Here is a 22364-nt window from a genome sequence, read left to right as displayed (position 1 = left end):
CAAGAACGACAACGACTACGGCGCCAAGAAGAAGAAGAACGAGCGCGTCTACACCAACAGGAACAAGACGCCAAGGCCCAACGTCTTCAACAACAACAACAACAATGAGAAGCAAAAGCTCTTGAGGCGCAACGTGCCATTCAAGAATCAAGTCGAGCTATCGCCAACCGCAATCGCAAATGGTGCAATCAAGAGGAAGCCCTTCGAGAAGAAATCCAAGAGAGGAACTACCAACCACGTGTGCAACGTCAAGCTCCACAAGCTCCTTCACAAGCTCGTCAAGCTCCACCTCAACCTCAAGTTCAACAAGAGCAAGTTGATCATGGACTTCCTCCACGCCAATAGCAACATGAGGATGATTACCCTCCATGTCGAGGGCGTCATCATCACCATCGCCAACAACACAACGAGGAGCAACGCTATAGCAAGATCAAATTCACAATGCCCAAGTTCAATGGAAGCAATGATCCCGAAGAATACCGGGCATTGAAGGTCGACAAAATCTTTCGCTTGCACAACTATGAGGAAGAGAAGAAGATCGCTATGGCATCACTTGAGTTGCAAGACTATGTGCTCATATGGTGGGAACAAGTCCTTGAGCACCGACAAGCAAGAGGTGAACCTCCAATCACCACTTGGGCTCAAATGAAGGATGTCATGCGAGCACATTTTGTGCCAACCTACTACAACCGCGATCTCTTCAAGAAGCTCCAACTCCTCAAGCAAGGAACAAAGAGTGTTGAAGAATACTACAAGGAAATGGAGATTGCCATGATTCGAGCCAATGTCACGAAGGATGATGAGCAAACAATGGCACGATTCTTGAATGGACTCAATCATCCCATCAAGAAGATCGCCGACTTCCAACCCTACTCCAACCTCCTTGAGCTCGTGCATCAAGCTACAAAGGCGGAACGTCAAATGCAAGATGACTTCAAGTACGCCAAGTACTCATCCAAGACCTACGGCTTCTCCAATAACCAAGCTTCAACAACTACTGCAACTTCGACATCAACCAAGCCTTCTCCAAGCAACGACGACAAGTCAAGTTACAAGAGAACTTCGGCAAGTTCAAGTCGTCTTCCTCCTACTACAAGCAACTTCAAGCCGCGTGCTTCGTCATCTACCCCGACCGATGAGACTGTCAAGACAAGCTCCTTCCAGTGTTTCACTTGCGGCGGCCGAGGCCACAAGTCCTATGAATGAACAAACAAGCGCACCATGATCCTCAACAACGATGGCATATATGACTCCATGAGTGATGAGGAGATGGAAGCTATTGAGCAAGTGGACATGCACCGGCGTGCGAACGAGGATGAATATGATCAAGTCTTTTGTGATGAAGATACGAGCCCCGCTCTTGTTGTCTCCAAGGTCTTGACTTTTCAACATCAACAAGAAGACGACCAACGATGCCATATCTTCCACACCAAGGCCGGCATCAATGGAAGGTCCATCAAGGTCATCATTGATGGAGGTAGTTGTCACAACTTGGCAAGTGAAGAGGAAGCACCCGCACCCCTACAAGGTTCAATGGCTAAGTGACTCTGGCACTATCCGAGTTGAGCATACGGTCCAAGTCTCCTTCAAAATTGGTGCATATGAGGACACTTTGGAGTGTGATGTGGTCCCAATGACCGTTTGACACCTCCTTCTTGGTCGACCATGGCAATTCGACCATGGTGTCATCCACATTGGGCGCACCAATCACTACAGCTTCAAGATTAAAGGGAAGGAATATGTGCTACGACCAATGTCTCCTAGTCAAGTGATAGCCGACAAGCAAGCCACCCATCGTGGAGAGAAGAGTGAGAAAGTGATCCACCCCAAAGTGAGTGAGAGCCACAAGCCAAACTTGAGCGCCTCTTTGCCTAGAGAGAAAAACCTCAAATTATTTGCCACAAAAAGTGAGATGAGAGAAGTGTGTGAGAACCCATCGAGTGTGATGCACTTTGTCCTTGTGTGCAAGGATGGAGAACCTAAAACTAACACCTCTCATGAGCTACCTTTAGTGTTTCAATATCTTTTGCAGGAATTCCAAGGTGTTTTTCCCGATGAGCTACCTCCGAATCTACCTCCTCTGCGAGGCATTGAGCATTGAATCGACCTCGTCCCCGGAGCGCCTCTTCCAAACAAAGCTCCATACTGTGTCAATCCCGAAGAAACCAAGGAGATTCAATGGCAAGTACAACAACTAATCGACAACGGTCATGTACGTGAAAGCTTATGTCCTTGTGCCGTTCCGGTTATACTTGTGCCTAAGCCCGATGGAAGTTTCCGCTTGTGTTCCGATTGTAGACCTATAAATGCTATTACCGTTTGCTATAGGCATCCCATTCCTCGCTTAGATGATATGCTTGATGAACTTAGTGGATCCAACTTTTTCTCAAAAATTGATCTTAAAAGTGGCGATTATGAAATCCACATTCAAGAGGGTGATGAATGGAAAACTGCTTTCAAAACCAAATTTGGCTTATATGAGTGGTTAGTAATGCCTATGGGATTATCGGAGGCTCCCGGTACTTTCGTGCGTCTTATGCATCATGTGCTTCGCCCTTATATTGGAGTCTTTGTTGTGGTTTACTTAGATGATATTCTTGTGTTTAGCAAAACCATGAAAGAGCATCTTAATCATGTTAGGGCTGTTTTGCAAACCCTTCGCAAGGAAAGTCTTTATGCAAACATGAAAAAGTGCACATTTGGTGTTGACAAAGTGGTTTTCTTGGGTTTTGTTGTATCATCCAAGGGTGTTCATGTTGATGAATCTAAAATCGAAGCAATTAAAACTTGGCCCCAACCCACCAATTTGCAACAAGTGCGTAGTTTTCTTGGTCTTGCGGGTTTTTATCGTCGCTTTGTGAAAGATTTTAGCACTATTGCTGCTCCTTTGCATGCCTTGAGTAAGAAGAATGCTCCTTTTGTTTGGGGATCTTTGCAATCCACCGCTTTTGATGAGCTCAAGTCTTTGCTTACTCATGCTCCGATTCTTGCTTTGCCCAATTTTGACAAAACTTTTGAGGTTCATTGTGATGCAAGTCGTACTGGAATTGGCGGAGTTTTGATGCAAGAAAAACGAGCCATTGCATATTTTAGTGAAAAACTCTTCGGTGCTCAACTTAACTATCCAATCTATGATAAAGAATTGTATGCTTTAGTGCATGTGCTACATGTTTGGGAACATTATCTTAGACCTCACGAGTTTGTCATACACACCGATCATGAAACGCTTAAGTACTTAAAAGGTCAAACTAAGTTGAATAAGTGTCATGCCAAATGGAGTGAATTTATTGAATCTTTCCCCTATGTGATCAAGTACATTAAGGGTAAGGAAAATGTAGTTGCGGATGCGCTTTCACGCATATGCACGCTTGTCACTAAACTTGAGTTGAATGTTATTGGTTTCGAGCACATCAAAGACTTGTATGCTAATGATCCATTTTTTGCTATTCCTTATGCTAAGTGTTCGACGCATACTTTTTGGGAACAATATTATATCAAGGATGCTTATCTTATGGAAGCTAACAAACTATGCATTCCCGAGTCTTCTCTTCGTTTGCTACTTTTGCAAGAGGCTCATGGAGGCGGACTCATGGGACACTTTGGACGAGATAAGACATTCACCATGCTCTCCAAGAACTATTTTTGCCCCAAGATGTTTCGATACGTCTCACGCTTCACCACCCGATGCTCTACATGTCGCAAAGCTAAGTCTAAAGCTCAATCTCATGGTCTTTACATGCCTCTTCCTATTCCTTATCAACCTTGGGAAGACATTAGCATGGATTTTGTACTTGGTTTGCCAAGAAATCAAAATGGAAAAGATTCTGTGTTTGTTATTGTGGACCAATTTTCTAAGATGGCACATTTCATTCCTTGCAACAAGATAGACGATGCTTCACACATTGCAAATCTCTTTTGCAGGGCAATCTTGCGACTCCATGGAGTACCAAAGACAATCATCTCCGATCATGACGTCAAGTTCTTGAGTTACTTTTGGAGGACCCTATGCGCCAAGCTCGGAATGAAGCTCTTGTTCTCATCCGCATACCATCCTCAAACCGACCCAAACAGAGGTGATGAACCGGACTCTCTCCACTCTACTTCGCGTGTTGATCAAGAAGAACATCAAGGAGTGGGAAGCATGTCTACCCATCACCGAGTACGCCTACAACCGTGCAAGACATTCGACTACCAGCAAGTCTCCCTTCGAGGTCGTCTACGGCTTCAACCCGTTGTCACCTTGGACATTCTACCTCTTCCTCTACAAGAGCGCACCAACATGGATGCGAGTGCACGGGCAAGCTACATCAACAATATGCATGAGGATACAAGACTCACCATCGAGCACCAAGTACAACGACTAGCAACCAGGCTCAGCGTCAACAAGGGACCCATGGTCTTCAACATTGGCGATCTCGTGTGGCTACACCATCTAAAGGACAGCTTCCCCAATGAACGCAACTCCAAACTTCTCCCTCGAGCCGATGGACCCTTCACGGCGCTAGCACGCTACAACGACAACGCCTACAAGATAGACATACCATGAGGCAAGTACAATGTGAGCGACATCTTCAACGTCAAGGACCTCGCGCCATACCATGGAGATGAAGCTTTTGATTCGAGGTCGGCTCTTTCCCAAGGGGGGGGGGAGATGATGCGGAGCATCCCTCGCTCATCCCCATGGACGTACCTACATCTCCCTCAACACCACTTGGACCCATGACAAGAGCTAGAGAAAAGGCTATCGAAGATAAGGTGAAGTCGCTCCTCTCCGAACTTCCTCTCTCTACTCACGAGACTTGGCTACTACCTCATATGGACACTCTGTGTGTGATCAGGTACTTGGAGGAGAGCCATGGGACAACTACACCCAATGGCCAAGGTGGCAAGGACTCGAAGCATGGACATCAAGAAGAAGAGCCAGTTGTGAAGCTACAGGCACCGGACGACCGGCCGGTCCCGGACATCCGAGCCCTGGGAGATGCTATAGCGAGGGAAGGAAGGCAGGACAGAGCTACAGGCCACGGACGACCGGCCCTGTCTGGACGTCCGACGACTCCCAGGGCCACGGACGACCGATGCCCCCCGGACGTCTGGCAGCTGGGCACCCGAGAGGAAATTAACGGAAGTCCGAAGCCACCGGACGACCGGGCGACCAGCACCTGAGCCGAAATTACGGAAGTCCAACATCTATGGACGTTAGGACCATCCCGAAGCACCAGACATCCGACGTCTTCCGGTCGTCCGACACCTGAGTGACCACAGCTACGGGCAGGAGCCCTTGTACCCCTTCACTTTGACTCCCATTTGCACTACGACTATAAATAGGTCTGTCCTACCTCCTAGCTAGGTTTAGCGATGGTTTAGCTCATATTTTGTGTGAGAGCCTTGCTCATCCACTTGGTTACTTCTCCTCGGAGCTCACGACCTCTTCGGAGAAGATCCCCCAAGCGGATTCAAGACCACTTCAAAGGAAGACAATCAATACCTCCTCACGGAGAAGAACGGCTACCTTTGTATCCTCCCCTTGTTGATTTTTGGATCACGTGTTACCTTATGCTTTTGATGATCTAGCCCTTGTGTGATCGATTACTTGTCGGTTTAGTGATTCTCTCGTTTTCCCCTCATGTTTCCCCCTAGTGTTTTCCGCGCGTTCATCATGTTCCCCCGTAGGATCCACTCCAAACATGAAAGACCGTCCACATAGGGTTCCGCCCTACATCAGATGTTCACTAAAATGGTCATAACTTTGTCATTCAGAGTCCGTGTCGGACCCACAAGTACTCAAACTGCTTGTCGCGAGCGTGCGAATCCATAAAATAGTCCCTGCTTGCGCCAAGAGGGCCGGTGTACCCACAAATTTTGCCTTAAGCAGGACTTTTTGGCCCTGACAGTCAAAGAACATCATTCGCGTTGTTTTCGGACAAGTTTCTGAACCCATTGGCACTCCCTTTTGAAGGAAATTCGAGAGATTATGTTGCTCATAGACATTAACCCCGCTGATAGGGACAAACGTAGCTTTCTACAGATACTCTATGATCCAGGCAATCTCATTTGGCCATAAATTGAAGAAAGTCCAGCGGCTATATTCCTTATTCTCCTTGTTTTTGCCGGATGGCATGCTGTAATTCATGCGCGTGAAAGCCAAGAACAGAAGGGCATTCCTCGCATCGGTCAATATATATGTGGAAACAATATATCCACTATAGAGGACAAGAAATTTTGGGGCAATCAGGCAAAAAGCATCACGGGAAAATGAAGTACTTTCAAGTACTCCCATAGAATTGACCAATGTGCACTAAAACGGTCACAACTTTGTCATTCGGAGTATGTGTCGAACCCACAAGTACTCAAACTTCTCACGGCGAGTGTGCGAATCCGGAAAATACTCTCGTCTTGTGCCAGGAGGCCCGGAGTACCATCAAATTTGGCTTTAATCAGGTCTATTTGTCCCTGAAAGTCAAAGAACATCATTCGCGCTGTTTTTCGGACAAGTTTCTGAACCCATTGGCACTTCCTTTTGAAGGAATTTCAAGACAATATGTTGCTCATAGACATTGGCCCCCTTGATAGGGACAAACGTAGCTTTCTACAGATACTCCATGATCCGGGCAATCTCATTTGGCCGTAAATTGAAGAAAATCCAGCGGCTATATTCCTTATTCTCCTTGTTTTCGCCGGATGGCATGCTGTAATTCATGCGCGTTAAAGCCAAGAACAAAAGGGTATTCCTGGCATCGGTCAATATATATTTTGAAACAATATCTCCACTATATAGGACAAGAAATTTCGGGGCGGTCAGGCAAAAAGCGTCACGGAAAAATGAAGTACTTTCAAGGACTGCCATAGAATGGACCGATGTTCACTAAAAGGGTCATAACTTTGTCATTCAGAGTCCTTGTCGGACCTACAGGTACTCAAACTGCTCGCGGCAACCGTGCGAATCCAGGAAATACTCCCTGCTTGCGCTAGGAGGCCTGGAGTACTGATGTAGGGCGGAACTCTAGGGGCCGATCTGCCACGTTTGGAGTGGATCCTACGGGGGAACATGAAGAACGCGCGGAAGAACATGAGGGAAATCACAGGGGAAAACGAGAGATCTCCGGGGATGAGGCCGATTCGATGCTCAATGCCTCGTAGAGGAGGTAGAGCCGGAGGTAGCACATCGGGGAAAACATCTTGGAATTCCTGCAAAAGAGATTGAAACACTAAAGGTAGCCCATGAGAGGTGTTAGCTTTTGGTTCCCCATCCATGCAGACAAGGACAAAGTGCATCACACTCGATGGGTTCTCACACACTTCTCTCATCTCACTTTTTGTGGCAAATAGTACTAGGTTTTTCTCTCTAGGCGAAGAGGCGCTCAAGTTTGGCTTGTGGGTCTCACTCACTTTTTGGTGGATCACTTTCTCACTCTTCTTTGCACGATGGGTGGCTTGCTTGTCGGCTATCACTTGACTAGGAGACATAGGTCGTAGCACATACTCCTTCCCTTTCATCTTGAAGCTATAGTGATTGGTACGCCCGTTGTGGATGACACCACGGTCGAATTGCCATGGCCTACAAAGAAGGAGGTGGCAAACGGACATTGGGACGACATCACAATCCAAAGTGTCTTCATATGCACCAATTTTGAAGGAGACTTGGACCGTATGCTCAACCCGTATAGTGCTGGAGTCACTTAGCCATTGGACTTTGTATGGGTGCGCGTGCTTCATCTTGACCAATTGAAGCTTGGAGCATAGTTCTTCACTTGCCAAGTAGTGGCAACTACTTCCATCGATGATGACCTTGACGGACCTTCCATTGATGCCGGCCTTAGTGTGGAAAATATGGCATCTTTGGTCTTCTTCTTGTTGATGTTGAAGAGTCAAGACCTTGGAGACAACGAGAGCGGGGCTCGAATCCTCATCACAGAAGACTTGATCATCTTCATCCTCGTTCATGCGCCGGTGCATGGCCACTTGCTCAAGGGATTCCATCTCCTCATCACTCATGGAGTCACAGCTGCCATCGTCGTTGAGGATCATGGTGCGCTTGTTTGTGCATTCATAAGACTTGTGGCCCCGACAGCCGCAAGTGAAACACTTGAAGGAGCTTGTCTTGACGGTCTCCTCGGTCGGAGTAGATGATGAAGCACGCGACTTGAAGTTGCTTGTAGTAGGAGGAAGACGACTTGAACTTGCCGAAGTTTTCTTGTAACTTGACTTGTCGTCATTGCTTGGAGAAGGCTTGGTTGATGTAGAGGTTGGAGTAGTTGTTGAAGCTTGGTTGTTGGAGAAGCCGTAGGTCTTGGATGAGTACTTGGTGTACTTGAAGTCATCTTGCACTCGATGTTCCGCCTTGGTCGCTTGATTCACGAGCTCAATGAGGTCGGAGTAGGGTTGGAAATCGGCGGTCTTCTTGATGGGATGATTGAGTCCATTCAAGAAACGTGCCATTGTTTGCTCATCATCTTCCTTGACATTGGCTCGAATGATGGCTATCTCCATTTCCTTGTAGTATACTTGAACACTCTTTGTTCCTTGCTTGAGGAGTTGGAGTTTCTTGAAGAGGTCGTGGTTGTAGTAGGTGGGCACAAAACGTGCTCGCATGACATCCTTCATTTGAGCCCAAGTGGTGATTGGAGGTTCACCTCTTGCTTGACGGCGCTCAAGGATTTGTTCCCACCATATGAGCACATAGTCTCGGAACTCAAGTTGATGCCATAGCGATCTTCTTCTCTTCCTCATAGTTGTGGAAACGAAAGATTTTGTCGACCTTCAATGCCCATAAGAGGTACTCTTCCGGATCATTGCTTCCATTGAACTTGGGCATTGTGAATTTGAGCTTAACATAGTGTTGCTCTTCATTGTGTTGTTGGCGATGGTGATGATGATGCCCTTGACATCGAGGGTAATCATCCTCATGTTGCTCTTGGCGTGGAGGAAGTCCATGATCAACTTGTTCTTGTTGAACTTGAGGTTGAGGTGTAGCTTGACGAGCTTGTGGAGGAGCTTGTGGAGCTTGGCGTTGCACGCGGGGTTGGTAGTTCCTCTCTTGGACTTCTTCTCGAAGGGCTTCCTCTTGATTGCGCCGTTCGCGATTGCGGTTGGCGATAGCTCGACTTGATTCTTGAAGGGCACGTTGCGCCTCAAGAGCTTCCGCTTCACGTTGTTGTTGTTGAAGACGTTGAGCCTCGGCGTCTTGTTCCTCTTGGTGTAGACGCGCTCGTTCTTCCTCTTGGCGCCGTTGTCATTGTCGTTCTTGAGCTTGAGCAAAAGCGACTTGGTTTGAGTGAGGATGAGGGACTTGCTCATCGACTTGCTCTTGTGAATGCTTGTCGTGTAGCGGGTTGCGAGATGCATGATAGTCTTGACACGCGGCTCATCGAAGAGTGTTTGATGACGGTGTACTTGAGCTGGAGAAGGAGTCATCGGAGTGTCGGCTTGAATGGCTCCGTCTTGAATGTGAAGAAGTTGAAGGAGGACGGTTCACCAACAAGGCATGGATCTCGTCCATCCTTGCATCGTTCTCTTGCTTGTGCGCATCGATCTTGTTGTCGAAGTAGTCCTTGGTACGTTGCTCAGAGAGTCGCAAGTCGGTGGCGAGGTTGTCGATGCGTTCGTTCATAGCTTGTTGCTCTTGATGTAACGCTCGTTTTGCACCAAAGAGGTGGCTCTTGGTGACGTATGATGATATGTCGTCGTCTTGCTCGATGAAGAGTGGGTTGGTAGAAGTACTCGGCCTGTCCATCATTCCAAGCAAAATGTGAGTGGTAGAAATATAAGAACTTATACCAATGTACCTTGACCGATGTTGACGATGAATCAAGTTCACTCAAATGCGGACAATGAAAAAGCACTATTGGTACCAATCCTTGTGGGTTCTCACACCTACACAAGTAAAAGCTTATGGTGGAGCTTGTTTAGGATGGTGGCACAAAATTGATTGCAATTGTTAGTTTGACTCAAAGATGTCGATAAAGATTTGCAAATTCACAAATTCAACAAGTAGACCAAGCAAGTAGTGGAACACAGAAACACACACACAAATAGAATAATGGGATTGTGCAAACCAAAAATGAGCCAAAATGTGGAATCCATGAAAATGCTCTTGTTGCACAATACTCGAGAGACGCTAGCACGATTGCACAATAGGCGGATACGGAGCTTGTGCACAACCTACTAGGCAAAAATGCAATGATCTCTATCCCAAGTATGCTATATGTATGGTATTTCGGTGATATGATCCAAGATGATCGGGTATGACAATGTTAATGTAGTATGATGCTATGGTTCTTGCTTATAAGCTCTTTGCTTATCTTTCTCTTTTGCTTAAAAGCTTGGTTGGCTGTTTCACTTTTGAGCTCTTTTCTTATGCAATACTTCTCGAACCAAGATAGCAATTGTGTATGCGATGACAACTTTGTGACACAAGAGATGATATGGTATGTATGGTATGGTGTATGATCACTAATGTCCACAAGTCACGTTGCCGGCAATACTCAATGGCTAGTCTCGATGGGTAAGCTACGCAAAAGATGGGATATGATGTTTATCAATGCAATTGCAAGGTGTGACAAAGATGTCATCGAAGTTACCATCCGTAGCGAAGATGAGTAGTCGACAAAGATGAGCGGTGGTGATGTTGAAGTCGCACCGTACCTAAATAGCCGAAACACGATAGGACACGGGAAAATCACAACTCAAATTCTCGAACCCAAAGTCGAATGGTGGTACGGAGGGTGTGTTGTGGGGTTTTGGCAGGTGAAGGTGGTGGTGGTCTAAGTGGGGGAGTGAGTAGGCGTAGGAGGTGGTGGTGGAGAACTACAGAAAATGCAATTTCGGCAGAAGAAGCCAGATGATCCGGGCCAGGAGCTGGATGATCCGGGCGCGTCCGGATGATCCGGGTCAGGGTCCAGATGATCCGAGCAGGTCAATCGCTCTCGGGAACTGCTCGGGATGAACTCGAAAACGGCGAGAATTTCGAAGATTCCGTGGATTTTGGATGCATTTCGAGGGGGAGGAGGTGGGGAAAAGCAAGATCCACGAGTTACACACACCAAATCCACGGATCAAAATCAACAAAACATCATCAAAACCAACAAATCACAAAAAAAATTGGGTGCTATTTTTGTTGGGGATTTTCGGATTTAGGACGAAATCAACAAAATCAAGCTAGAAAACACGGGGTAGGGGCTCCAAAAACATGATCAACGTGGCTCATGATACCAAGATGATGTAGGCCAGAACCCTAGGGGCCGATCTTTCACGTTTGGAGTGGATCCTACGGGGGAACACGAAGAAGGCGCGGAAGAACACGAGGGAAATCACGGGGGATAACAAGAGAAGCACTCAATCGACAAGAGATCGATCACACAAGGTCTAGATCATCGAGGCACAAGGTAACACGAGATCCAAAGTCAACAAAGGACAATACACAAGTAACCGTTCTTCTCCGTGAGGAGGTCTTGATTGTCTTCTCTGGATGGAGGCCTTGAATCCAAATGGATCTTCTCCGACGAGGCACGGTCCCTCACGTGGAGTAGATCTAGTACGGATGAGCAGAGCTCTATCTCAAAATGAGCTATCACAATGCTAAGTCTCGAAGTGAGGAGGAGGAGTCCTATATATAGGATAAGGGGCGAAGGGGTACATGGGCTCAGCCCCAACACGCGCGCGTAGGCGCTGGCCGGATGATCCGGGCTTATCCGGATGATCCGGGTGGAGGCCCGGATGAGCTGGAGGCGCGGCTGGTGGCGGTGCAGGTCCGGATGTCCGGCTGGGGGTCTGGATGTCTGGGCAGGGTCCGGATGATCCGGCTTCAGGTGGGAGCTTCGGGTGTCTTCGGTACGCATTAGCCGGATCGTCCGGACCGGGGACCGGATCGTCCGGGCTCTGTCCGGATCGTTTGGGCTGTCGTCCGGATCGTCCGGCCTGTCAGGGACTTGGCGCTTTTCATCTCCGTCTTCACGCATGTCTTCCGCTTTCGGTTCTCCTTGCTTCCTAGCTTCACCATGGTTAACTCCTTGGTACCTGATGTAGGGAGGATCCCTATGGGGCCGATCTTTCACGTTTGGAGTGGATCCTACGGGGAAACACGAAGAACGCGCGGAAATCACAAGGGAAAGCATGGGGAGAACCAAGAGAATCACTCAACCGACAAGTATCGATCACACAAGGGCTAGATTACCGAACACATAAGGTAGCACAAGATTCAAAATCAACAAAGGAAAGATACAAAGGTAGCCATTGTTTTCCGAGAGGAGGTCTTGATTGTCTTCCCTTGAAGGGGTCTTCAATCCTCTTGGGGGATCTTCTCTGAAGAGGTCGTGAGCTCCGCGGAGAAGTAACCAAGTCGATGAGAAAGGCTGTCACACAAAATATGAGCTAAACCAATGCTAACCCTAACTAGGAGGAGGTGGGGGTATATATAGTGCTAGCCCACGAAGGGGTAAGTGAGAGGCGAATACATGGGTCCTTGGCCCGCTCCCTACGCACAGGCAGGTGCCGGATGTCCAGGCTGGGGGCCAGATGTCCGGCGGCTCATGAAGAGCCAGATGTCCGGGTCTCGGCCGGATGTCTGGGTTGGAGTTGCCCGATTCTTCTGCTCTCTGGATAGCGTGCACCGGATTTCCGGGCAGGCACCGGATGTCCGTCCAGTTGCATGGCGTCGGATGTCTGAGGGTCGGCCGGATGTCCAGCCGCTATAGAGTCGCCTGGCTTCTGTCTCTCTCTGGTCTTCTTCTGGTTGGTGGTGCCGGATGTCCGGGCTCCTGCCGGATGTCCGGCCGCTGTAGCTCCACGGCGACTCCCCTTGAGGGAGTTCTTGATCCGCTTCCGTGTGGACTTGTCCTATGCTTCGAGCATCTCCATGGTTGTCTCCTCGATTCCTGAGCATACATAGTGTCTTGCATTAGGCAGCAACCATGTCTCGCACAAGTGGAAAGGGGAAGTATTTAGGAACAGGTTCACATTGTGTCCAATGGCGTATGTTAGAGGTCTCGTCATATGTCCTCTTGGGGCTTGGAGGGTAGTCGGAGTGTACATGGGGATGAACGTGGGATGCTCCGCATCATCTTCCCCCCATTGGGAATAATCCGACCTCGGATCATGATCCTCATCACCATGGAAACGGTTGTCGTGGACTAACTTGTAGTTGGACGGAGTTGAAGGCATGACGCAATCCAAGTACTCCAATGTGTCCCCGGTATGTGGTACATGCAAAATGAGCAAACACAAGCGACACTCGGAAATACAATGGTTAGCACACACAAAATGTCCATCATGTAATAATGAGTCCATTGGGCAAGATTGTGCGTGACAAAGCGCATGAAGCTTATCAAGATGATCTAGAATGATATGCAAAACATTCATGGGAGCAAATGAAATCATTGTGCACACAAATGTGTTATGAATATGAGCAATGCAACCACGATGCAAAATGATGTCATAATGGGATGGTTTATCAAATGCATGAACATGGAAATGGATGCTCAATATGTGGATATTATCATGCAATTGATGGTCGACAATATGATCATTATGTATGAATACGCCATCAAGGAAGATCACAACAAATTTGCTAAGGAAGTGAACAAGCTCAAATATCATGGATGACATGGGAATACAAGATGCAACAAGGCAATCATAATGTGAGTCTATCCATGCATAGGGTGCAAACTTGCGGTGAGTATGATATGTCCATCGAGCATGACATGTATGAGCACAATCAATAAATATGGAGGTGTTGGTGTACCAATGCACGATGTCGTGGCATGAGTGGAAGTCCGAAGGTGCATCCACTAAGTCCGAGCGCTCCTCAATGTGAAGGTCCATAGAGCCAATCTCCAATGCTGCTCCTCCGTTCGTGAGATGTATCATGTAGACAACAAGAAGGAAACAACAATGAAGGAATGACCCATCCAATATGCCAACTTGAGGATGGCTCAAAGGGAAAGAGTTCACCTTATGAATAATGTTCCCGAAGATGTTGGAGTTGCACATCATGTATGCCTTCACATAACCAATATGTCTCATGACGGTAATGCCTTGTGAATCCTTCAAAATGAAAGGACATGACAAACACTCGGAAAAACAAATGAGGTTAGCGGAAATGCAAAACCTATCCTTCATGTGGTAAGATACCCAACAAGTGTATGCATCATGCTCATCATAAGAAAGTACAAGGGAGCATTTCATAGTATGGAGGCATATGATGCGAGCACAACCAAATGCAATAGGCTCAATCAAACAAGCATGCATCACAAGTAAGGTGTCAAAGTCTCTAAGATCAATAAGCATAGTATGGTTGCACTCAATACAAATGGATATGAAAGAGGCAATTAATGGACACAAGAGACAATGTGATAGAGGCAAAGGTGTCCCGTCTTTCAATGAGATGGTGGCTATCGTTTAGGTGGAAGTCGACTTTGACGATCCGACTATGAACGTGCGAGGACGTCGTGCCTTAGAAATCGCTAAACCAACTCCGAGAGGTTATTGACCACGCCGAAGCACGATCAACCTGACCACGAGGGTCTATTTCCTGCAAGCAAACGAAGAACAAGCAAGAAACTAAGATTGCAATCTGGATATTGCGAATAACAGAGGAAAGCTTTATTAATGAAGGTGGGGTTCCATGACGCCTTCTCTGGTCGTTGAAAACAAACGAAGTACGCGAAGTTGCAGCTATGGCGAACTTTAATCTAAACAAAACCCAAAGTCTAAACGGTGCCGTAATGGTTGTATATATGGAGGAAGAGGGGGGAATTTCGTGGCCCTTGGTGCAGGGGTCCGAAACCAACCGTATCTCTTGTTTCCCCACACATACGGACTCTAAAAATAGCCTATACTTCTGTAGTTCGAAATTACAAGGGCCTGGCCCAATAAAAAGGTGACGCAACACCTAGAATAGCCTCTGGACGAAATTTATGAAGTGGCATCTTGTATATTTCGTCCAAGGCTTCATGCACTCGTTATGGTGGCTTCAAAGGCATGAAATCATCACTTGTAACTCCGTTCTTGTTCCACTTGCACATGCCATCATCTCCATGCTTGTTCTTGCTCCAATGTTCATCCTTCTCCAAGCTAGGACCTTCATTTGTAAGCAAAACAAAGGTATCCAATTTAGGCAGCATCATATTCTCGTGAACATTAGAATCATTACCAAGAAACGTAAGTACCTGGTAATTTAGTTGGCGTGCGCGAGCTCTAGTAATTGGTCCAGTATGTATAGCAGCAGGGGCTGTGGGTGTAACAATGGTATTGATGTCCTCATCACAATGATCAAGATATATCATGTGAGAGGCATGAGCATATATTACATCAACCCAATAAAGCAAGTAATAGTGGAACATGGGTGATGCAACATAGCAAGCAATCCTAGCGATCAAGTCAAGCAAGCTAGTAGTGCGAAGATGCAACATACTAGGAGGAATCATGGCCAGCATGTCATTGGTGCAAATAGTGTGCAAGAATAATTCACATGAGATAGCACAAGCATGAAAGAAAGATATGAGAAAAATATCATCAATGTATTGGCGAGAGGTCGTATGTAAGTAGCAATGGGGCATCATGGCTCTCCCAACACAACAAGCATCAACAGCATGGGGCACATGATAAACATGGCAAAAGCAACAAGGATCTCCACCAAGCATGCAAATACACATAGAAGTAGCATAATGGTGAATCATGGGTAGATGCAAGTAAGGGTCACAGTTGCATGGCAAAATCATGTAAAGAGGCATAACATGCAAAGTGAACACGATAGTATGGGCATAAGGTGACAAGTGGTAAATAGCCCATAGCCGTGTGAGAGCCAAGTAGAAGAGATGCGCGTAGTCCTTGCGCGAGGGGAACAGTGGTAAGGATAGTCCACGGGATCCCAAGCCGCCGTTGCTCTCAAGAGCTCGCTTTGTCAACTCATGGGATTGTGACGTTGACGAGTGTTCATAAGTACCTACACAAAGCAAAGGCAAAGGAAAAATTGTGTGTGCGTGGTATATGTACACATCATCCATCATGATGCGCATGTTCTTGTGTTGGTTAGCACTAAATAGACAATGCTCAAATAAATGAGATGCGTGATATAGAAACATGTCATCCATCATGAGAGGTTTGTTATTATGTATAGCATAATGGAGACTCAAATTGTGTAATGCATCACGAGCAATATATAGAGCATTGTTATTCATGGAATGCATATGGTGCAAGCAATTATGTGAATCATGCAAAGTATGTGATAAATCAAAATCTCCTAATATGTATGAGGAAACTATGGGGGTCTCCTCATGAGCATTAGTCTAAACATCACATGGATAGTATTCACAACAACCAAAACAATGCATATTTGGAACAATGTGATCATGGCATGACATAGTAGATGAATTGCGTAAATCTTGTAAAGCAAGCATGGCAATTTCATCACAAGAGAAGCAAAAGCCAATGACCATCATCTCGTCATCTATGCCATAAGTGCAAATAGGATTTATTTTAATGGGACATGCATAGTTACTATGTTGAGATGTAAAGATGCAATATGGGAGATCTCACTCATAGCATATGACAAGTTCAATGGGTTGTCAAACATGATGTGACCAAAGAATTTTCACATGATATCCTATTGAGCATAGCATCATAACTAGGCAACTCAACATGCTCATCATCATATTCATCATCAATAGGTAAGTCATGACATGAGGAAGTCGCACTAGCATGAAGCATGGGAATAGGTGTGTCAACATCATGGGAGCAATCGATGTCAAGAGAGACCACTAGTGGGACAAGAGAAGCACCATCATCCATGTTACCTTTGGAGCGTCGCTCATGTGTTGTAGGTGAGGTGTTGAAGATCCACTCGTTGTCATGTTCATCTTGATGGAACCATGTGGGGGGTGTATCATCGTCCACCATGGCCATCGGTCTTCCCATTGGAGGGATGGACTCGTCGAGGGTAGGCATGTCGTCATGTAGGAGACCGAGCACCAAAGAAGAAAACACACTAGGAGTAGAGGTTAAGTCGTTAGAAATCATAGTGGCTTCACATGCCGTCTCAACTACCTCACTCACTACGTGTTGTGGCTCACTCACTCCCTCAAGAATGCACTCACTCATATGGTTGGTGGAGTCATTCAAATGGCTCTCAACCTCACATAGGATGTGTGGCATGCTCTCATGTGTGGGGCTAGTGGTGGTCACACTCATCCTCTCATAGGAAATACTCTCAATGTCACGTATGGTGGAGTCACTCATGTCACTCATGGGGTGGTGGCTCTCCTCACATGACAAATTGGGCATCTCGACATATGTGGGTGTCAGAGAGGTGTAGGTGCAAATGTCGCCATGCGCGGTCGTGTAGCTTGACTCAGACTATGAGTCCAATATTGGCGCCGTCTTCATGTTGTTGAAGAGGTTCGCGCTCGTCGCCGTGGTCGAAGGGGATGTCCCTTGCTCGACCGTCTTGTCACCGTCTTGGTGTTGGAGGCCCATATGATGTGGCACCTCGTAGCTCATCTCCATGACCGAAGGGAGTTTCCCATGCTCGACCATCTTCCTTGAGGGGCTTCCGAAGATGGAAGTGTCGCCCTCACTTGTAGGTGGTCTCCTTGGACTTGATGAAGTTGATGTAGGCGTACTCGTGCGAAGTAGGCGAAGATGTCGTACGTCCAAAGGAGAAGATGCCTTGATAGCACTTGGCGAAGATGCCAAATTGGTGGTTGTTGTCGTAGCATCGTCTTGGTGGTTCTCGTCTCACGGTCTTCTCTTTTGCTCTTGATGCTTGGACTTGGCATGAAGTAGGGCTTGTTGGGACTTGTGCATTTGCGCTTGTGGAGCATCTTCATGATGATGGTGTCGTTGTCGTGCTTGAGCTCATAGGCGTTCGTCGTCGTCATGCACATGATGCTTGGAGGTGACTTGCCCTTCATGACGATGTGGATCACAAACGTGATGGTGGTCGCCATGTAGATGTGGATGAGGACGATTTGCACTTGCATCTTTTTCGTGCTCCGAAGACTTGTGGCTTGAATGTCGCCGCCTTGAAGATGACGAAGGGGAAGAAGACTTGATCAAGGCTCTAATCTCCTCCATCCTTGCATATTGCTCCTCTTTTTGTGTGGAAAGCTTCTTGTCGATGTAGTCCCTTTTTGTTGCTTCGGAGTGATGAATGTCGATGGAGATGTTCTCGATGCGCTCACGCAATCTTGATTGTGCGCCTTGTATTTGTCGTTGTAGATCGAAGATAGACGCTTTGGAGATGTAGTTGTTCATGCCGTCGTTGTTTTCGTAGACCGGAGAGGAAATGCCTTGCCTATCCATCACAAGACTCGAGCAAATATGAGTGGGAGAAAGAGAAGAACTATACCAAATGTACCTTGACCAATGTTGAAGATGGATCAATGATCACTCAAATGTGTAACAAGGAAATAGCACAATTGGTACTAATTCTTGTTGGTTCTCACACCTACACAAGTAACGCTTATGGTGGAGCTCGGTGAGGATAGTGGCACAAAAATTTAATGCAAAATGTTAGCAAGAGTCAATAATGTTGAAAAACATTCACAAATTCGCAAGTGAAACAAATGGACCAATAGCAATATGGATGGCACACGAAAACGCACACACGAATAGATAAATGGGGTCGTGCAACCAAGGAATGAGCACAAAATGTGGAATCCACGGAAAATGCTCGTGTTGCACAAATCAAGAGAGACGATAGCACGATTGCTCTATAGGCGGATACGACACTTGTGCACAACCTATGAGATGCAAAACATATGGACTTCTATCCCGAGTATGCTATGTATGTATGGTTCCCGGTGTTTCTCTCAAGATGATCCAAGATGATTGGATATGACAATCTTATATGCAATGCGGTATGATGCTATTTGGCACTTGCTTACAAGCTTCTTTGCTCTCTCTTTTTCTTTGCTTAAAAGCTTTTTTCTTTTCTCTTTTTTTTGTATGGCCACTTTTGCACAATGAACAAACCAAGATAGCAATTGTGTATATGCGGGAACAAACTTTGTAACACAAAAGATGATACCAAGATATGCACCACTATGGTATGGTATGTATGTTATGGAGTATGATCACTAATGTGCACAAGTCACGTTGCCGACAATACTCAAATGGCTAGTCTCGATAGGCAAGTAACGCAAAATAGGCTAGGGGTTAACAATGCAATGGTAAGGGGAATATACAATGGAGGGATACCACGGTACCAAGATGATATGGAGGGTACCGTCCGGTGATGATGAGTAGCGGTGTTCTTGATGTAGAAACCAAGATGATGGAGACTCGTCCCTAAGTAGCCGAAACACCTTAGGAAACGGGAAAAACGCGAACTCAAAATCTCAAACGTCAAATGTCAAAATGGTGGTAGCGGAGAGCGGTGGTGGTTTGCACTTGGCAATGCGGAAGTGGAATGATGGGCTATACACGTGTCGGAGTTGAAGTTGCCGTCCCTAAGTAGCCTAAACACCTTAGGAGACACAAGCCACAACTCAAACAAAATTTGGTTTAGTCGGGTTTGCGAAATGTATGGTGGGCAAGGTTATGCGAAAGTGGTAGTGGTGGTTGATGAAGAAGCAACCGTCCCTAAGTAGCCGAAACACCTTAGGAGACTCGAATCACTACTGAAGCAACCACTAAAGCTATATGGATCAAAATGGGTTAGGTTGCGGAAGTCGGTGGTGGCTATGCGGATGATGTGGTGGAAGCCCTAGGCAAACTTGCCAAATTTTGGAAAATTTGATGGAGTCAAATGGTGTTGCAACCTATCTAGATGGATGAGGGATGTCAATAGCTACTCAACAAGCTAAAGAACGCGAAAATTGGACTCCGGATGTGAAAGTTATGGGCAAAACGGTGAAACACGGGAGGCTGAAATGACAGTGGGCGGACATCCGGGGTTTTGGCCGGATGTCCGGGACCTGATGTCCTGAAACATGCGCAAAAATGCACTCCAGGAGCCGGATGTCCGGGATAATGGGCGGATGTTCGGGCTGGCCGGATGTCCGGTGGTTGGGCCGGATGTCCGGGCTCCAAATCCGAGGATGAACTCGAGGAACTCGATTTTGGGGCGGAAATTGATGATTTCGGGGGCAAAATTTGATGGATTTCGTGGATGGAAGGTGGGGAAACTTGGGGGAAAGCTAGATCCACTTGAAACCAAGAAAATCCACGGATCAAAATCAATAAAACATCATCAAACCAACAAATCACAAAAAAATTTGGGGGCTATTTTTGGTGGGGATTTTCGGATTTAGGACAAAATCAACAAAATCAAGCTAGAAAAAGAGGGGTAGGGGCTCCAAAAACGTGATCAATGTGGCTCATGATACCAAGATGATGTAGGGCAGATCCCTATGGGACCGATCTTTCATGTTTGAAGTGGATCCTACGAGGAAACACGAAGAACGCGCGGAAATCACAAGGGGAAGCACGGGGAGAAACGAGAGAATCACTCAACCGACAAGTATCGATCACACAAGGGCTAGATTACCGAACACATAAGGTAGCACAAGATTCAAAATCAACAAAGGAAAGATATAAAAGTAAACGTTCTTCTCCGAGAGGATTTCTTGATTGTCTTCCCTTGAAGGGGTCTTGAATCCGCTTGGAGGATCTTCTCTGAAGAGGTCGTGAGCTCCGAGGAGAAGTAACCAAGTGGATGAGCAAGGCTCTCACACAAAATATGAGCTAAACCAATGCTAACCCTAACTCGGAGGAGGTGGGGGGGTATATATAGTGCTAGCCCATGAAGGGGTAAGTGAGAGGGGAATACATGGGCCCTTGGCCCGCTCTCTGAGCATAGGCAGGTGCCGGATGTCCAGGCTGTGGGCCGGATGTCCGGCGGCTCACGAAGAGCCGGATGTCCGGGCCTCGGCCGGATGTCCGGGCTGGAGTTGCCCGATTCTTCAACTCTGTGGATAGCGTGCGCCAGATTTCCGGGCAGGCGCCGGATGTCCGAGGGTCGGCCGGATGTTCGACAGTTGTAGAGTCGCCTGGCTTCTGTCTCTCTCTGGTCTTCTTCTGGTTGGTGGCGCCGGATGTCTGGGCTCCTGCCGGATGTCCGGCCGCTGTAGCTCCACGGCAACTCCCCTTGAGGTAGTTCTTGATCCGCTTCCGTGTGGACTTGTCCTATGCTTCGAGCATCTCCATGGCTGTCTCCTCGATTCCTGAGCATACATTGTGTCTTTGCATTAGGTAGCAACCATGTCTCGCACAAGTGGAAAGGGGAAGCACTTAGGAACGGGTTCACCTTGTGTCCAATGGCGTATGTTAGAGGTCTCGTCATATGTCCTCTTGGGGCTTGGAGAGTAGTCGGAGTGTACATGGGGATGAACGTGGGATGCTCCGCATCAGTACCTGAGTATGCAAAGCGTCTCCGTTTGAGGTAGTAACCATGTCTCATGTGAATCGAAAGGGAGTTGTGAGAGGAGTGATGTCACCTTGGTTTCGAGAGCTCTTGCACGTGCTTGAGTCATAGGTCCAAGTGGTGTTGTCGGGGATGTAGATGCTTCCATGGGGATAATCGTGGGATGCCCCGCTTCAAGTACCCTCAAATTCAGCCTTAAGCAGGACTTTTTGGCCCTGAAAGTCAAAGAACATCATTCCCTATTGTTTCTCGGACAAGTTTTCGAAACCATAGGCACTTCCTTTGAAGGAAATTCGAGAGATTATGTTGCTCATAGAAATTAGCCCCGTGGTAGGGACAAACGTAGCTTTCTGTATATGCTCTCTGATCCGGGCAACCTCATTTGGTCGTCAATTGAAGAAAATCCAGCGGCTCTATGCCTTATTCTCCTTTTTTTGCCGGATGGAATGTTGTAACTCATGCGCATGAAAGCCAAGAACAAAAGAGCATTCCTCGCATAGGTCAATATATATGTGGAAACAATATCTCCAATATAGAGGATAGGAAATTTCGGGGCGGTCAGGTAAAAAGCGTCACGGGAAAGTGAAGTACTTTCAAGGACTGCTATAGAATGGACCGATGTTCACTAAAACGGTCACAACTTTGTCATTCGGAGTACGTGTCGGACCCATAAGTACTCAAACTGCTCGCGGCTAGCGTGCGAATCTAGAAAATACTCCCGGCTTGTGCCAGGAGGCCCGGAGTACCCTCAAATTCGGCCTTAAGTAGGACTATTTGGCCCTGAAAGTCAAAGAACATCACTCTCCACAATTTTTCAGACAAGTTTCTGAACCCATTGGCACTTCCTCTTGAATGAAATTCGAGAGATTATGTTGCTCATAGACATTAGCCCCCCTGGTAGGGACAAACAGAGCTTTCCACAGATACTCTATGATCCGCGCAATCTCATTTGGCAGTAAATTGAAGAAAATCCTACGACTATATGCCTTATTCTCCTTGTTTT

The sequence above is a fragment of the Triticum aestivum genome, chromosome 3B (assembly GCF_018294505.1).
Source record: "Triticum aestivum cultivar Chinese Spring chromosome 3B, IWGSC CS RefSeq v2.1, whole genome shotgun sequence".
NCBI lineage: Eukaryota > Viridiplantae > Streptophyta > Magnoliopsida > Poales > Poaceae > Triticum > Triticum aestivum.
The sequence above is the reverse complement of the archived record's forward strand: the minus strand, read 5'-3'. Positions refer to the sequence as shown.